This window comes from Salvelinus sp. IW2-2015, linkage group LG15 (assembly GCF_002910315.2).
Source record: "Salvelinus sp. IW2-2015 linkage group LG15, ASM291031v2, whole genome shotgun sequence".
NCBI lineage: Eukaryota > Metazoa > Chordata > Actinopteri > Salmoniformes > Salmonidae > Salvelinus > Salvelinus sp. IW2-2015.
In genome coordinates this window covers 37084790-37103818 of record NC_036855.1, presented here as the reverse complement: position 1 = coordinate 37103818, position 19029 = coordinate 37084790, and the positions used below count along the sequence as shown (strand labels likewise).

The window sequence follows — 19029 nt, the reverse complement described above, 5'->3', positions numbered from 1 at the left end:
ACATTACAGCCTTATTTTAAATTTGATTAAATTGTTTTTTCCCCCTCATCAATCTACACACAATACCCCATAAACAGTTTTTTAGACATTTTTGCAAATATATACAAAATAAAATACTGAAATATCACATTTACATAAGTATTTAGACCCTTTACTCAGTACTTTATTGAAACACCTTTGGCAGCGATTACAGCCTTGAGTGTTCTTTGATATGACGCTACAAGCTTGGCACACCTGTATTTGGGGAGTTTCTCCCACTCTTCTCTGCAGATCCTCTCAAGCTCTGTCAGGTTGGAAGCTGAGCGTTGCTGCACAGCTATTTTCAGGTCTCCAGAGATGTTCGATCGGGTTCAAGTCTTGGCTCTGGCTGGGCCACTCAAGGACATTCAGAGACTTGTCCTGAAGCCACTCCTGCGTTGTCTTGGCTGTGTGCTTAGGGTTGTTGTCCTTTTGGAATGTGAACGTTCGCCCAAGTCTGAGGTCCTGCACGCTCTGGAGTAGGTTTTCATCAAGGATCTCTCTGTACTTTGCTCCGTTCATCTTTGCCTCATTCCTGACTAGTCTCCCAGTCCCTGCTGTTGAAAAACATCCAGGCTGTCATGAGCCTTTTACTGAGGAGTGGCGTCCTTCTGGCCACTACCATAAAGGCCTGATTAGTGGAGTGCTGCAGAGATGGCTCTCCCATCTCCACAGAGGAACACTGGAGCTCTATCAAAGTGACCATCGGGTTCTTGGTCACCTCCCTGACCAAGGCCCTTCTCCCCCGATTGCTCAATTTGACCGGGTGGCCATCTCTAGGAAGAGTCCTGGTACCCTTCCCCAGATCTGTGCATTAACACAATCCTGTCTCGGAGCTCTACGGACAATTCCTTCGACCTCATGGCTTGGTCTTTGCTCTGACGAGCACTGTCAACTGTGGGACCTTATATAGACAGGTTTGTGCCTTTCCAAATCATGCCCAATCAATTGAATTTACCACAGGTGGACTCCAATCAAGTTGTAGAAACATCTCAAGGATGATCAATGGAAACCGGATGCACCTGAGCTCAATTTCGAGTCTCATAGCAAAGGGTCTGAATATTTATGTATATAAGGTTTTTCTGTTTTGTTTTTTAATAAATGTCCAAAAATTCATAAAAGGCTGTTTTTGCTTTGTCATTATGGGGTATATTGTGTGTAGATTGATGAGGATTTTTTAAAATTTAATCCATTTTAGAATAAGGCTGTAACGTTACAACATGTGGAAAAAGTCAAGGGGTCTGAATACTTTCTGAATGCACTGTATATGCTGTAAATAGATTTATAGACATATATAGAGTGACAGATTACATTACTGTTTGAAAGGATCACAACTACAAACAATATCATTGTATTATTCCTGTGTCTGCTGTCACATTCTACAGTAGCTCTCATTCGACTAGTTGCTCAGTGTATTTGCTCAGGTTCCAGTTGGGTATTGATTGATTGACCACATACAATGCATTACCTATAGCAGGTGAGGGTGATGTAATGCTACATCACCTTTTGGCACTTTGCACCAAAATAATTCCAAGATTTACAAATACAAATACAGTAAAAGTATGTGAACATCAGTTGACAATACAGTCAGATGAAAATGTAAATCTAAAGTAGACTATTTACAAGTCTGCTGCATCTTGCCCCAGTTTACACAGGCTGCCCAATTCTGATCTTTTTCGACTAATTGGTTTTTCCTCCAATCAGATCAGCACTTTTGCCAATAATTGGGCAAAATATCAGAATTGGGCTGCCTGTGAAAACGCAGCCATGATGCAGCAGACTTGTAAATAGTCTACTTTAGGTTTACATTGGGTTTTTCATCTTACTATATTGTCAACTAAATGTCCCTGCACATTGACTCGGTACCGGTACTCCTTGTATATAGCCTCATTATTGATATTTTGTGTTACTATTTCCTTTCTTTATTTTGCTAACTTTTCTTACTTTTTAACTTTGCATTGTTGGGAAAGGGCTCGTAAGTAAGCATTTCATGGTAAAGTCTACACCTGTTGTATTCGGCGCATGTGACAAATACAATCATATTTCAACTGATGTCACATACTGTTACCGTGAGTATTTGCAATTATTTTGCATTGTTTGGTGCAAAGATAAAAGTGATGTAACATTACAACACCCTCACCTGCTATAGCTAATACATTGTCAGTAAATTTGCCTTTTTTTTGTTCTGTGCCAGCCTTCTGTTACCCAAGAGTAGGCTGTATTGTAAAAAAAGAAAAAAAAAAAAGAAATCATGCTGGACAATGATTGAGTAGCCTGCGTGCCAGTCTGTTTGTGCTATCATGCCAGCTCCCTGTCACTCATTGTCATGGCAATGTTTGGCTTGACAATGACAGCAATGGAGTTGGCTACAGATGGAAAGTAGCTGTAAGCGAAATCTGGTGCAACACATCAATCCTCATTGGTTTGAGACTTATGTTTATGTTGTGCATTGTCCCTGCAAATAAACGTAATACAAATTTTACAAAAAAAGCACAAACAGGTCTAGGACCAGGCTAATATTTCAGCACTATAGCTGTAGCAGCATATCATAGTAACATAGTGCATCTTACTACTACAGAGCTGACACAATATTAGAGGTGTACAATCATAACCAAATGCTTACTGCACTAAAACCTTAGGACTCTATTCAATCAGATCCGACATCTGTATAGAGGTTGTTTTGGCGGTGTCGGAGGTGGAGCTGCATTAGAGCTGTGAAATCCAAAAGCGGCTTTTGGCATTATACCTAAAGCTGACATTGCCATTGGCTGCATGGAGCCGCATTAAGAGAAATCCCATGCAGCCTTCTTTAAAAGATTGAACACTGGAATGTAAGATGTAGTCTACACCTCGATTAGGATGACAGAAATCCTCATCATTTCGTTGAATGATTTTCAGTTTGAGCGTCATTATTTCTATATAGCCTACACTTTCTCATTCTGAACTTCTAATACCAGTAGGACGGATGTGGCTTCTTGAAAATGATCACAAGTAGCTGCTCACCGATTTGACACCTCCAACACCGGCAAAGTATCAGTGTTGGCTATCACCGGTTAATGCTTGATCTGATTGAATCTAGGCCGTAGACATATTCCTGAAGTCTATAGAGTGCATAACAATGCCACACTGAAGTGAATTGAATAAAGATTTACCAACTCATGTCTTAGATCTTTTTTTGCCTGGTTTGGTTGTATAGCTATAACATTTCAAAATACAAAATATTTTTCATTTCATTTATCATTTATCAATTAAGAATAGACTATCACCCAGAGGAGGCTGGTGGAAGGAGCTATAGGAGTACCGGTTCGTTGTAAAGACTGGAATGGAATAAATGGAACCGTATTAAACATATGGAGACAACGTTTGATTCCATTCCATTTATTCAATTCCAGCCATTACAATGAGCCCTTCCTCCTATAGGTCATCCCACCAGCCTCCTCTGCTGTCACCATAAATTGGTGGCTCACAGTGTTCAGTTGGCTCAGCAGCCACTGCCTACAAACATATGGCCTTGAACTTCCTTCACAGTGCTCAACAGAGAGACTCGTATTATAGAGCTATTAAATAGGATAGCACATATGACTCGATGTACTGCATTTTTCTCTATTATGTCAGGTAGGAGTTCTATTTTGGCTATACATTCATTACGTAAGGAGATAATCAGTGACAAATTAAAATATACCTGCAAGTTGAAGCTGCATCACTGCTGGGTATCCTTCTGTCGAACAAAACAGATTTATATATATATATATATATACATACATACATACATACATACACACACATGTATATATCCTTTTAAAATGTATTTTCCTTTATTATTTCTCACAAACCCTACCGCCCTCCCCTAATTGGAGTAAACTAATAAACAATAACACTTAGGCTTCTACTTCCAGCTTGTACATAATATATACATTTCACAGACACAATCTATTTTATAATCGTTCTGTTTAGTTTTTATTTTTGTCCTGGCCTTCCTATATTTCTGATGTCCATCCAGTTTGATTTCTATTTGCCACATATTATTAACTGTGCTATTTCACAAAAGTTCTGAACCTATATACATTTTACAGACACAGTATATTTTACATTTGTTATCTTATTAGTCCCACCCACAAAAAATAGTATTAATTTAGTCCTACCATTCAAAGAAATGTTTCATTTATTGAAGTAACCCCCACAATATTCAAAAGCTTTAGAGGTTTGTTGGAATTATGGGGTATTGTGTGTAGATTGATGAGAATCATATTTTTTTTTTAATCGATTTTAGAATAAGGCTGTTAACGTAACAAAATTTGGAAAAAGTGAAGGCGTCTGAATAATTTCCGAATGCACTCTATGTATTTCAATAGTCATGTAGTAATGTAACAGTACAAGACCAACTTTTATTTGAAGCCTTTATTGGAGCTTTAGTACATGATATTTTCAGAAAGAGTACGGTTTGTGATCAATCACTTCCAAGCATCGAATTCTGATAAGTTATACTGGTATTACGGGAACTAATATCTCTTAATAAATAATAGATCACTCTGATAGAAAGCTAACAAATCACTATACAACAACAACAGCTGCAATGACAACAAATTGTTGCGTCATGACGGTGTCAACACTGGAAAGTGGAACGGAAATGACCGTAACTACTACAGGGAGAGGAAAGGACAAATCAAGTCAATATAGTGACATAATGTTAATGAACAGAGACAGACAACTAAACTAATAGAGGAAGAACTTTCCAATGGTTGATCACTGTCCAGCTACTGTACTGTTTACTACTGCTAAATGACCACCAGTACAGAGTGGCTTCCCATTGGCATGTCCAAAGTTYGGTGAATCACCATCAAAACATTGATACAGCATGGCATATATTCTACTAACTACTGATTGCGTGAGACGGACGATGTTTCTCATTTTAAAATGGTGGTGAAGTTTCCAAATTCTAAAATGTTTTTTCAAAATACTGAAAGTAAAAATCGGTCTTTTTGCTCAATGTTCCGGAAATGTTTACGAGCACTGAGACGAAAGATATAATGACACTAAAAACAGACAGTCTTAGAAACACAGGAATCTCGCAAATATTTTTGAGGGGGGAACGTTATACATAGATCCCATCGCACTATCTTCACAGTTGGTGCCTTTATACTCCTWTCTGAAATATGATGAGCACTCTACACCAAACACCAGCCTAAATAATCCTCAATTTCCAACTACACTAATCTAATCTCCTCTATGACTGGCTTCCTTTTTAAGGAAGTGCAACAACAGCATCCTGAGATGGCAGTTTACATCTCCTGCTCATAGTATCAACAGTTATCCAGCGTACACTCAATCTCTACTCTTCCATCCAATCATTAAGGGTGTATGTACAGTAGTTAAAACATTATGTGGTTCTTGGTGCTCTGGTTTTGAGGGATCTCATGTAATTCTATTGAAACATGATATCTGAATAGATGACTTGGATATGCTAGAAATAGATGCTGCCATTTGTTTTCTTCAGTCTTATGTATAGAGTAGAAGGGTTTGCTATGTCTTGGGTCCTGACTATTCATGTATGCCAGTTGGGAGAGTTTGGAGGTTAGGAGAAGGGACAACTGCAGCCAGGGAGCTCTTTGCTGTTCAGCTCAAACATCTTGTTGCTTATCCATGTCTTTGAGGGCTTGAAGAAGGCGTGTAGGGGTGAAGATATTGGTTGATCCTGCAGCAGAGAGAGAGAGAGAGAGAACTACACATATCTTCTCAGTTTGAACTAGGCTCGTCGGTTAATTAGAGTACAGTACAGTTCCAAATTGGAATGACATTGAGAGAAATACACAGACAGCAGAAATCACATATGAAGACATGGGTTCAGCTTTTATATGCTTCTCTAAAACATGTCATTTTCAGCCAAACGACAAAAGAATACAGGGGCAAAAAAGCTTCATTTAAAAAAACCTGTGCAAGAAATATTACATTGCTAAATACAATTCYGACATAGTGCCTTGTTGATTGTTAATAAATTACAAATGGGAGCTATTGACAACTGTCTGCATACAGCACACCACAAGGACAAATCTCCAAAGGGCAGACACAGAGAGCACAGACGAGATAAACAGAATAGACGACAGCACCACTAACCAAGTACACACATACAGACAAAGAATAGAGGTGAGAACAAACAATCCACTGAACCGCGAGGAACAAAGGGATAGATCACAAACAGTAGAATCAAAAYGTGCTTTCCTATGGGCCCTAGTCAAAAGGTAGTGCAATGTAACAGGGTGCCATCTGGGATGCACAACAGGGGACAGAGTCTTTGGCACGGTTTCCCGAAAGCATCTTAAGGCTAGTTAAGGCTAAGTTCATCRTTAGAACCTTCGTAGGAGCACCGTTAAATCTCCGAGCTGTTTTCCCAAAACCATCGTTAGTAAAGTTGCACTTGAAAAACGCTCGTTATTTTCCGACTGCCTCAAAACAGCTAAGTGCGCCGTTTGATGCCTTTTTTGCCCTTCCGTGTCACTTTWTACACAGAAGRTCTCTCCACTAAACATAGAATCAAGCTGTTTATCTGTCTCTCTGGGACCCCCATAACTTCGAATCGAAGTTGACTACAAATACTAAGCTGGCAATGTCTGTGAAGGATRACAGAAAACCGAGATGACTGCTTCAAAAAAATAATACAGCATATACAGTATTTCAATCATATTGAAATGTATTTAATGTTTAGTCAATTGAGTTGTAACAGTATGTGCGCATTGATGTGCCAAATTTGTGATTTAATGCATTATTAGGCTCCAGGGTAAGCATTAGAATAAGCCGCCTCAATATTTGCAGCCAAAAGGTGATAATATCTCTCTAGGACCTGATCCGTCGGCAGTATTGTGGAATAATTATAATGTTAAGGTAAGATTTCAATGGAGAAAGATGATCCRAGAGCAGCTGGRCCTTTCTYTCGAACCYATATCAGTATTGACACATGCTCCAACGACACACTTAGCCAACGTTMTCTCTGCGTAGTGTTTTGGGAAATGCATGTTACGTCTTCGGTTGTTGTAGGAACGATGCATCTTTAAAACACTTGAAAGCCTAAGTTCCATTGCTATCGGGAACCCGGGACCAGGGCCAGAGGAGGGGAAGTGGGGTGAGGCTGAGGGAGATCAGAAAAGGTGGCTTCACATCACAACAACTATCTTTACTTCTCAGTGTGTGTTCTCATTCTGCAGGGGCAGGCTCTGGTTCCTCGGGGGCAGCGTTGGGGTCCAGGAAGTCAGGGTGCTGCAGCTCCTTTAGGTATTTGGTGGGAGTGAGTGTGTGGGTGGAACCTAAGGAGGGACAAAGGCTTTCACATTGCACCCTAATCTCATTCTCTGTTTTTGTGTAAAATCTCCATTGTCTTACGACAGATGACATTATTCTAACGTGGTGGAGAGGACTTTATCTGATGAAAAATGTAAGGTCCCCTAAAAAGATAAATATTAGCGGCAACACAAAAAATATGAATGCAAAAGCAGTTAACATGTGTAAAGAACATTCTCCAGATAACATGAATTAACTTTTTTCTTTTCCTAAATGGCACCCTAATTAACACTATATAGGGAATAGCTGCCATTTAGGATGCTAAGTATTTAACTGACCTAGGCTTGGCTTTTGATAGATAACTAATCTCAGATCAATGTAATTCAGTACCTTCGTAAGTAACTTGTCCTGTCCCTGCCACTGTTGGTATCCATTCCCTGCAGTCACAACACACTATCTGAACATTCTCAGAAACACCATCTGATCTAAGCCCACTAACACACTAAGCTGATTCCACCCAGTAGCAGCAGCAGAGTCAGACACAGTGGAACAGCAATATAGGATATCAACTGTATATCCTAATGATTTCCACAGTTCCTAAGTATTCAGGAGGCTGAAAAGACTTGGCATGGCCCTCAGATCCTCAAAAAGATCTACAGCTGCACCATTGAGAGCATCTTGACTGGCTGCATCACCGCTTGATACGGCAACTGCAAGGCACCAGACCGCAAAACACTATAGAGGGTGGATGAGTATGGCCCAGTACATCACTGGGGCCGAGCTCCCTGCCATCCAGGTCCTCTAAACCAGGCGGTGTCAGAGAAGGACCCCAAAAAATTATCACAGACTTACAACCACCCAAGCCATAGACTGTTCTCTCTGCTATCGCACGGCAAGCGGTACCAGTGCAAGTCTGGAACCAACAGGACCGAACAGCTTCTACCCCTAAGCCATAAGACTGCTCAAACAAGACTGCTAAATAGCTAATCACATGGCTACCCGGACCCCTGCTTTGACCCTCTCTTGCACCGACTCACACACTGGACACTGGAACCACACACCCACACATACTTACACTGACACCCCAGCACACACCACACATAACATGCACACATATGCACACTGACACCACACACACCACAGTACACGCTGCTGCAACTGTCCATTATCGATCCTGTTGCCTAGTCACTGTACCCCTACCTACAGTTGAAGTCGGAGTTTACATACACCTTAGCCAAATACATTTAAACTCAGTTTTTCACAATTCCATTTGTGGCCTGCTGGAGGTCATTTTGCAGGGCTCTGGCAGTGCTCCTCCTTGCACAAAGGCGGAGGTAGCGGCCTGCTGCTGGGTTGTTGCCCTCCTACGGCCTCCTCCACGTCTCCTGATGTACTGGCCTGTCTCCTGGTAGCGCCTCCATGCTCTGGACACTATGCTGACAGACACAGCAAACCTTCTTGCCACAGCTCGCATTGATGTGCCATCCTGGATGAGCTGCACTACCTGAGCACTTGTGTGGGTTGTAGACTCCGTCTCATGCTACCACTAGAGTGAGAGCACCGCCAGCATTCAAAAGTGACTAAAACATCAGCCAGGAAGCATAGGAACTGAGAAGTGGTCTGTGGTCACCACCTGCAGAATCACTCCTTTATTGGGGGTGTCTTGCTAATTGCCTATAATTTCCCACCTTTGTCTATTCCATTTGCACAACAGCATGTGAAATTTATTGGTCAATCAGTGTTGCTTCCTAAGTGGGACAGTTTGATTTCACAGAAAGTGTGATTGACTTGGGTTACATGTGTTGTTTAAGTGTCCCTTTATTTTTTGAGCAGTGTAATATAATATTATATATATATATATATATATATTATATATATATATATATATATATATATATATATATATATAATATATTATATATATACAGCTCAGCATCTCAACATCAAGCTCCAAGCTCATCACCAAGCTCAGGACACTGGGACTGGACATCTATATATATAATATTGTATATAATATTATAATATATATAATAATATATATTATATATATAATATTATATACTACAGACACACAGTTGAAGTTGAAGTTTACATACACTTAGGTTGGAGTCATGAAAACTTGTTGTTTGAACAAACTCCACAAATGTCTTGTTAAACAAACATAGTCGGTTAGGACATCTACTTTGTGCATGACACAAGTAATTTTCCATCATTGTTTACAGACAGATTATTTCACTGTATCACAATTCCAGTGGGTCAGAAGTTTACAAACAATAAGTTGACTGTAACTTTAACGCTTGGAAAATTCCAGAAAATTATGTCATGGCTTTAGAAGCTTCTAAAAGGCTAATTGACATAATTTGAATCAATTGGAGGTGTACCTGTGGATCTATTTCAAGGCCTACCTTCAAACTCAGTGCCTCTTTGCTTGACATCATGGGAAAATGCAAAAGAAATCAGCCAAGACCTCAGAAAAAAATTGTGAGACCTCCACAAGTCTGGTTCATCCTTGGGAGCAATTTCCAAACGCCTGAACTTACCACGTTCATCTGTACAAAACAATAGTACGCAAGTATAAACACCATGGGACCACGCAGCCGTCATAACCGCTCAGGAAGGAGACGCGTTCTGTCTCCCTAGAGATGAACGTACTTTGGTGCGAAAAGTGCAAACAATCGCAGAACAACACCAAAGGACCTTTTGAGATGCTGGAGGAAACAGGTACACAAGTATCTATATCACAGTAAAACGAGTCTTAATCGACATAACCTGAAAGGCTGCTCCGCAAGGAAGAAGCCACTGCTTCCAAAACCGCCATAAAAAGAACTACGGTTTGCCAACTGCACATGGGGACAAAGATCTTACTTTCTGGAAATGTCCTCTGGTCTGATGAAACAAAAATAGAACTTTATGGCCATAATGACCATAGTTATAGTTTGGAGGAAAATGGGAGGTTGCAAGCATAAGAAACACCATCCCAACTGTGAAGCACGGCGGTGGCAGCATCAATGTTGTGGGTGCTTTGCTGCAGGAGGGACTGGTACACTTCACAAATAGATGGCATCATGAGGAGAGAAAATATGTGTATATTTGAAGCAACATCTCAAGACATCAGTCAGAAGAGTTAAAACTTGGTCTCAAATGGGTCTTGCAAATGGACAATGTATACTTCCAAAGTTGTGGCAAATGGCTACGGACAACAAAGTCATGGTATTGGAGTGGCCATCACAAAGCCCTGACTCTGATCCATTAGAACATTTGTGGGCAGAACTGAAAAAGTGTGTGCGAGCAAGGAGGTCTTTACAAACCTACTCAGTACACCAGCTCTATCAGGAGGAATGGGCCAAAATTCACCCAACTTATTGTGGAAGCTGTGGAAGGCTACTCGAAACATTTGACCCAAGTGAAACCATTCAAGGTCTACCAAATACTAATTGAGTGAATGTAAACTTCTGACCCACTGGGAATGTGATGAAAGAAAAAAAAGCTGGGAATAAAATCACTCTTACTATTATTCTGACATTTCAAATTCCTCAAATAAAGTGGTGATCCTAACTACCTAAGACAGGGAATTTTTTACTATGATTAAATGTCAGGAATTGTGAAAAACTGAGTTTAAATGTATTGGCTAAGGGTATGTAAAACTTCCGACTTCAAATGTACATAGCTACCTCAATTGCCTCGTACCTCTGCACATTGACTTGGTACTGTACTCCCTGTGTATAGCCATGTTAGTTTTACTCGTTATCGTTATTTACTGTATATTACAAATATATACATTTATCTTTAACTCTGCTTTGTTGAAAAGACCCGTAAGTAAGCTTTCACTGTTAGTCTATTTATTTGATGACCAGAATACATCCAACTAGTGCAACCAGCCCATGGATATCGCCTAGGCCTATGTATTTATTCACAGTTTATATTCCCATGTTCGATTAAGAAAAACAGAACACAAAACAGTAAAACATGTAACCCTACATATGCTGCCAACTCACCAATGATGGCTTCCCATTTTCCATTGGCTTGGTGTGACCTCGTAGACACAGCGCATCTCGCTGAAGGTCATGCCTCCGATGATGAAGATGATGACTCGGGGACCTGTCTTCATCTCTGTAGGACCCTTGTCTTATGCCAGTTACCGTACCGGGCACTGCAATGAGAGGGGAAGATATTCAAGTAACTTTATTTGGATAGTCCATTATGATGAGACTTACTTTTGAGATGCTACTGAAAGGCTAAGAAAAGCTGATGAGATGTTGATAATAGTCTACTGACAGTTTGTTGAACATCTGTGGATGGACCAAAGTTCCTCTGTCCATTGTCTGTGTTCTTTTACCCATCTTAATCTTTTCTTTTTATCGGCCAGTCTGAGATATGTCTTTTTCTTTGCAACCTCTGCCTAGAAGGCCAGCATCCTGGAGCTGCCTCTTCACTGTTGCGTTGAGACTGGTGTTTTGCGGGTACTATTTAATGAAGCTGCCAGGTGAGGACTTTGTGAGGCGTCTGTTTCTCAAACTAGACACTCTAATGTACATTCTCCTCTTGCTCAGTTGTGCACCGGGGCCTCCCACTCCTCTTTCTATTCTGGTTAGAGGCAGTTTGCGCCGTTCTGTGAAGGGAGTAGTACACAGCGTTGTACGAGATCTTCAGTTTCTTGGCAATTTCTCGCATGGAATAGCCTTCATTTCTCAGAACAAGAATAGACTGACGAGTTTCAGAAGAAAGTTATTTGTTTCTGGCCATTTTGAGCCTGTACTCGAACCCACAAATGCTGCTGCTCCAGATACTCAACTAGTCTAAAGAAGGCTAGTTTTATTGCTTCTTTAATCAGAACAACAGTTTTCAGCTGTGCCCAATAATTTTATAATTTTTTATAATGATCAATTAGCCTTTTAAAATGATAAACTTCGATTAGCTAACACAACGTGCCATTGGAACACAGGAGTGATGGTTGTTGATAATGGGCCTATGTAGATATTCTATAAAACATCAGCCGTTTCCAGCTACAATAGTCATTTACAACATTAACAATGTCTATACTGTATTTCTGATCAATTTGATGTTATTTTAATGAAAAAATTATGCTTTTCTTTCAAAAACAAGGACATTTCTAAGTGACCCCAAACCTTTGAACGGTAGTGTATATTTATATATATAGTGCTATCGGAAAGTATTCAGACCCCTTGACTTTCTCCAGATTTTGTTACGTTACGTTAATACATTAATACATTCTAAAATGTATTAAAATGTTTTTTCCCCTTAATCAATCTACACATAATACCACATAATGACAAAGCAAAAATTGGTTTTTAGAAAGTTTGCAAATGTATTAAAAATAAAAAACTTAAATATGACATTTACATAAATATTCAGACCCTTTAACTTTGGCGGCGATTACAGCCTCGGGACTTCTATGCAATAATGTGATGGTCCGACCGCATTCTGTCCCCTATAAACACTTTTTAAACTTTTGGTGCCACAGAGAATGACATAAGAAAGTAATCAAGACGACTAGCTTGATTGAGCCTCAGCCATGTATATCTCACTAGGATATTTAATCTTCCATATATCCACTAGTTTCAATATATCCATGACAGTCATGATTACCGTAAGGGCATGAGGATGATAGTTTTTTGTGTGATTTCCTTTACGGTCCATAGAGGTATTTAAAACCGTATTATAATCTCCCCCCATAATAATAGAGTCTTGTATTGCTTGTAGGGTTAATCATTTATTATATATATATTTTCAAAGAAGCGTGGATCATCATTATTTGGATGGTATTCAGTGCCTTTGGAAAGTATTCAGACCCCTTGACTTTTCCTTATTTTGTTACATTACAGCCTTATTCTAAAATAGATTCAATAAAAAAAACTCAGCAATCTACACACAATACCCAATAATGACAAAGCAAAAACAGGTTTTCAGAAATTTTGGCAAATTTATAAAAAATAAAAATAAAAAACTTATTTACATAAGTATTCAGATCCTTTGCTATGAGACTCGAAATTGAACTCAGGTCCATCCGGTTTCCATTGATCATTCTTGAGCTGTTTCTACAACTTGATTGGAATCCACCTGTGGTAAATTCAATTGATTGGGCATCATTTGGAAAAGCACACACCTGTCTATATAAGGTCCCACAGTTGACAGTGCATGTCAGAGCAAAAACCAAGCCATGAGGTTGAAGGAATTGTCTGTAGAGCTCCGAGACAGGATTGTGTCGAGGCACAGATGTGGGGAAGGGTGCCAAAAAATATCTGCAGCATTGAAGGTCCCCAAGAACACATTGCCCTCCATCATTCTTAAATGGAAGAAGTTTGGAACCACCAAGATTCTTCCTAGAGCTGGCCGCCCAGCCAAACTGAGCAATCGGGGGAGAAGGGCCTTGGTCAGGGAGGTGACTAAGAACCCAAATCGTCAGTCTGACAGAGCTCCAGAGTTCCTCTGTGGAGATGGGAGAACCTTCCAGAAGGACAACCATCTCTACAGCACTCCACCAATCAAAAAATCGAATCAAATTAAACTTTATTTGTCACATGCACCGAATACAACAAGTGTAGATCTTACCGTGAAATGCTTACTTACAAGCCCTTAACCAACAGTGCAGTTCAAGAAGAGTTAAGAAAATACTTACCAAATAAACTAAAGTAAAAAATAATAAAAAGTAACACAATAAAATAACAATAACGAGGCTATATACAGGGGGTACCGGTACCGAGTCAATGTGCGGGGGTACAGGTCAGTCGAGGTCATTTGTACATGTAGGTAGGGGTGAAGTGACTATGCATAGATAATAAACAGCGAGTAGCAGCAGTGTACAAAACAAATGGCGGGGTTAATGTAAATAGTTCGGTGGCCATTTGATTAATTGTTCAGCAGTCTTATGGCTTGGGGTTAGAAGCTGTTAAGTAGCCTTTTGGTTCTAGACGGTACCGCTTGCCGTGCGGTAGCAGAGAAAACAGTCTATGATTAGGGTGGCTGGAGTTTTTGACAATTTTTAGGGCCTTCCTCTGACACTGCCTGGTATAGAGGTCCTGGATGGCAGTAAGCTTGGACCCGGTGATGTACTGGGCTGTACGCACTATCAATCAATCAATCAATTTTATTTTATATAGCCCTTCGTACATCAGCTAATATCTCGAAGTGCTGTACAGACACCCAGCCTAAAACCCCAAACAGCTAGTAATGCAGGTGTAGAAGCNCTTGGCTTTTGATAGATAACTAATCTGCAGATCAATGTAATTCAGTAACTTCGTATAGTAACTGTGTCCTGTCCCTGCCACTGTTGGTATCCATTCCCTGCAGTCACAACACACTATCTGATGCATTCTCAGAAACACCATCTGATCTAAGCCCACTAACACACTAAGCTGATTCCACCCAGTAGCAGCAGCAGAGTCAGACACAGTGGAACAGCAATATAGGATATCAACTGTATATCCTAATGATTTCCACAGTTCCTAAGTATTCAGGAGGCTGAAAAGACTTGGCATGGGCCCTCAGATCCTCAAAAAGATCTACAGCTGCACCATTGAGAGCATCTTGACTGGCTGCATCACYGCTTGATACGGCAACTGSAAGGCACCAGACCGCAAAACACTATAGAGGGTGRTGAGTATGGCCCAGTACATCACTGGGGCCGAGCTCCCTGCCATCCAGGTCCTCTAAACCAGGCGGTGTCAGAGGAAGGMCCMAAAAATKATCACAGAYTACARCCACCCAAGCMATAGACTGTTCTCTCTGCTATCGCACGGCAAGCGGTACCAGTGCAAGTCTGGAACCAACAGGACCMTGAACAGCTTCTACCCCTAAGCCATAAGACTGCTAAACAAGACTGCTAAATAGCTAATCACATGGCTACCCGGACTCCCTGCTTTGACCCTCTCTTGCACCGACTCACACACTGGACACTGGAMCCACACACTCACACATACTTAYACTGACACCCCAGCACACACACACATAACATGCACACATATGCACACTGACACCACACACACTCACAGTACACGCTGCTGCTAAAGAGCAATAAAACTAGCTTCTTTAGAAACTAGTTGAGTATCTGGAGCAGCAAGCATTTGTGGGTTTCGAGTACAGGCTCAAAATGGCCAGAAACAAATAATTTTCTTCTGAATCTCGTCAGTCTATCCTTGTTCTGAGAAATGAAGGCTATTCCATGCGAGAAATTGCCAAGAAACTGAAGATCTCGTACAACGCTGTTGTACTACTCCCTTCACAGAGGCGCAAACTGCCTTCTAACCAGACTAAAGAGGAGTGGGAGGCCCCGGTGCACAACTGGAGCAAGAGGAAATGTACTAGATGTCTAGTAAACAGACGCCTCCAACAGTCCTCAACTGCAGCTTATTAAATAGTACCCGCACCAAACCCAGTCTCAACGAACAGTGAAGAGGCAGCTCCAGGATGCTGGCTTCTAGGGAGAGTTGCAAAGAAAAAGAACATATCTCGAGACTGGCCGATAAAAAAGAAAGATTAAGATGGGGTAAAAGAACACACGACAATGGACAGAGGAACTTTGGTCCATCACCAGATGTTCAACAAACTGTCAGTAGACTATTATCACATCTCTCATCAGCTTTTCTTAGCCTTTCAGTAGCATCTCAAAAGTATGTCTCATCATAAATGGACTATCCAAATAAAGTTACTTGAATATCTTTCCCCTCTGCATTTGCAGTGCCCGGGTACGGTAACTGCATAAGAACAAGGGTCCTACAGAGATGAAGCACAGGTCCCGAGTCATGCATCTTCATCATCGGAGGCATGACCTTCAGGCGAGATGCGCTGGTGTCTACGAGGTCACACAAGCCAATGGAAATGGGAAGCCATCATTGGTGAGTTGGCCGCATATGTAGGGTTACAATGTTTTAGCTGTTTGTGTTCTGTTTTTCTTAATCGAACATGGAATATAAACTGTGAATAAATACATAGGCCTAGGCGATATCCATGGGTGGTTGCACTCAGTTGGATGTATTCATGGTCCTGCAAATAAATAGACTAACAGTGAAATGCTTACTTACGGGTCTTTTTTCCACAAAGCAGAGTTAAAGATAAATGTATATATTTGTAATATACAGTAAATAACGATAACGAGTAAACTAACATGGCTATACCACAGGGATATAATACCAAGTCAATGTGCAGAGGTACGATGGCAATTGAGGTAGCTATGTAACATTTGAAGTCGGAAGTTTACATACACCTTAGCCCAAATACATTTAAACTCAGTTTTTCACAATTCCTGACATTTAATCATAGTAAAAATTCCCTGTCTTAGGTCAGTTAGGATCACCACTTTATTTTGAGGAATTTGAAATGTCAGAATAATAGTAGAGTGATTTTAATTCCAGCTTTTATTTTCTTTCATCACATTCCCAGTGGGTAGAAGTTTACATTCACTCAATTAGTATTTGGTAGCATTGCCTTTGAATTGTTTCACTTGGGTCAAAATGTTCGAGTAGCCTTCACAAAGCTTCCCACAATAAGTTTGGGTGAATTTTGGCCCCATTCCTCCTGATAGAGCTGGTGTACCTGAGTCAGGTTTGTAGACCTCCTTGCTCGCACACACTTTTTCAGTTTCTGGCCACAAATGTTTTATGGGAATCGAGGTCAGGGCTTTGTGATGCACTCCAATACCATGACTTTGTTGTCGCGTAAGCCATTTGCACACAATTTGGAAGTATACATTGTCCATCTTGCAAAAGACCCATGTTGGAGACCAAAGGTTTTGAACTTCCTGACTGATGTCTTGAGATGTTGCTTCAATATACCACATATATTTTCCTCCTCATGAGCATCATTTTGTAAGTGTACAGTCCCTGCTGCAGCAAAGCACCCAAACATGATGCTGCCACGCCGTGCTTCACAGTTGGATGGTGTTCTTATGCTGCAAGCCTCCCCATTTTCCTCCAAACATAACTATGGTCATTATGGGCCCATAAAGTTCTATTTTTGTTTTCATCAGACAAGAGGACATTTTCTCAGAAAAGTAAGATATCTTTGTCCCCATGTGCAGTTGCAAACCGTAGTCTTTTTATGGCGGTTTTTGGACGGCAGTGGCTTCTTCCTTGCCGGAGCAGCCTTCAGGTTTGGTCGATTTATAACGACTCCCGTTTATACTGTGATATAGATTACTTGTTACCTGTTTCCTCTAGCATCTTTCACAAGGTCCTTTGTGGTTGTTCCTGCGATTGATTTGCACTTTTCGCACAAAGTACGTTCATCTCTAGGAGACAGAACGCGTCTCCTTCCTGAGCGTTATGAGCTGCGTGGTCCCATGGTGTTTATACTTGCCGTACTAATTGTTTGTACAGATGGAACGTGGTAACGTTCAGGCGTTTGGAAATTGGGCTCCCAAGGATGAACCAGACTTGTGGCATGGTCCACATTTTTTTCTGAGGTCTTGGCTGATTTCTTTTGAATTTTTCCATGATGTCAAGCAAAAGAGGCACTGAGTTGAAGGTAGGCCTTGAATAGATCCACGGTACACCTCCAATTGATTAAATTATTGTCAATTAAGCCCTTTTTAGAAGCTTCTAAAGCACATGACATAATTTTCTGGAATTTTCCAAGCTGTTAAAGTTTACAGTTCAACTTATTGTTTGTAACTTCTGACCCACTGGATTTGTGATAACAGTGAAATAATCTGTCTGTAAACAATTGATGGAAAAATTACTTGTGTATGCACAAAGTAGATGGTCCTAACCGACTATGTTTGTTTAACAAGACTTTTGTGGTGTGGTTCAACAACAAGTTTTTCATGACTCCAACCTAAGTGTATGTAAACTTCAACCTTCAAACTGTGTGTCTGTGTATATAATATTATATATATACAATATATATATATATATTTATATATATAATATTATATACAATATTATATATATAGATGGTCCAGTCCAGTGTCCTGAGCTTGGTGATGAAGCTTTGGAGCTTGATGTTGAATGCTGACGCTGTAATATATAATTATATATATATATATTATATATATATATATATATATATATAATATATATATATATATATATTAATTATATATAATATTACATGCTCACAAAAAATAAAAGGAACCTTAAAACACAAATGTAACTCCAAGTCAATAACATTCTGTGAAAAATCAACTGTCCACTTAGAAGCAACACTGATTGAACAATAATTTCACATGCTGTTTGTGCAAATGGAATAGACAAAAGGTGTGTAAATTATAGGCAATTAGCACGACCCCCAATAAAGGAGTGATTCGAGGTGTGCCCACAGACCACTTCTCAGTTCCTATGCCTTCCTGGCTGATGTTTTAGTCACTTTTGAATTGCTGGCGGTGCTCTCACTTAGTGGTAGCATGAGACGGAGTCTACACCCACCACAAGTGGCTAGGTAGTGCAGCTCATCCAGGATGGCAACATTCAATGCGAGCTGTGGCAAGAAGGTTTGCTGTGTCTGTCAGCATAGTGTCCAGAGCAATGGAGGCGCTACAGGAGACAGCCAGTACACTCAGGAGACGTGGAGGAGGCCGTAGGAGGGCAACAACCCAGCAGCAGAGACGCTACCTCCGCCTTTGTGCAAGGAGGAGCACTGCAGAGCCCTGCAAAATGACTCCAGCAGGGCCACAAATGGAATTGTGAAAAACTGAGTTTAAATGTATTTGGCTAAGGTGTTATGTAAACATCCGACTTCAACTGTAGGTAGGGGTACAGTGACTAGGCAACAGGATCGATAATGGACGTT

The 19029-nt window shown here is 40.4% G+C and overlaps 1 pseudogene; it reads right to left on the bottom strand.

Annotated features, from left to right (window-relative positions):
- Positions 1-5145: 5145 nt before the first annotated feature.
- The window catches only part of LOC111973871 (syntaxin-binding protein 1-like), a 37868-nt pseudogene continuing 23984 nt past the window's right edge, over positions 5146-19029 (bottom strand).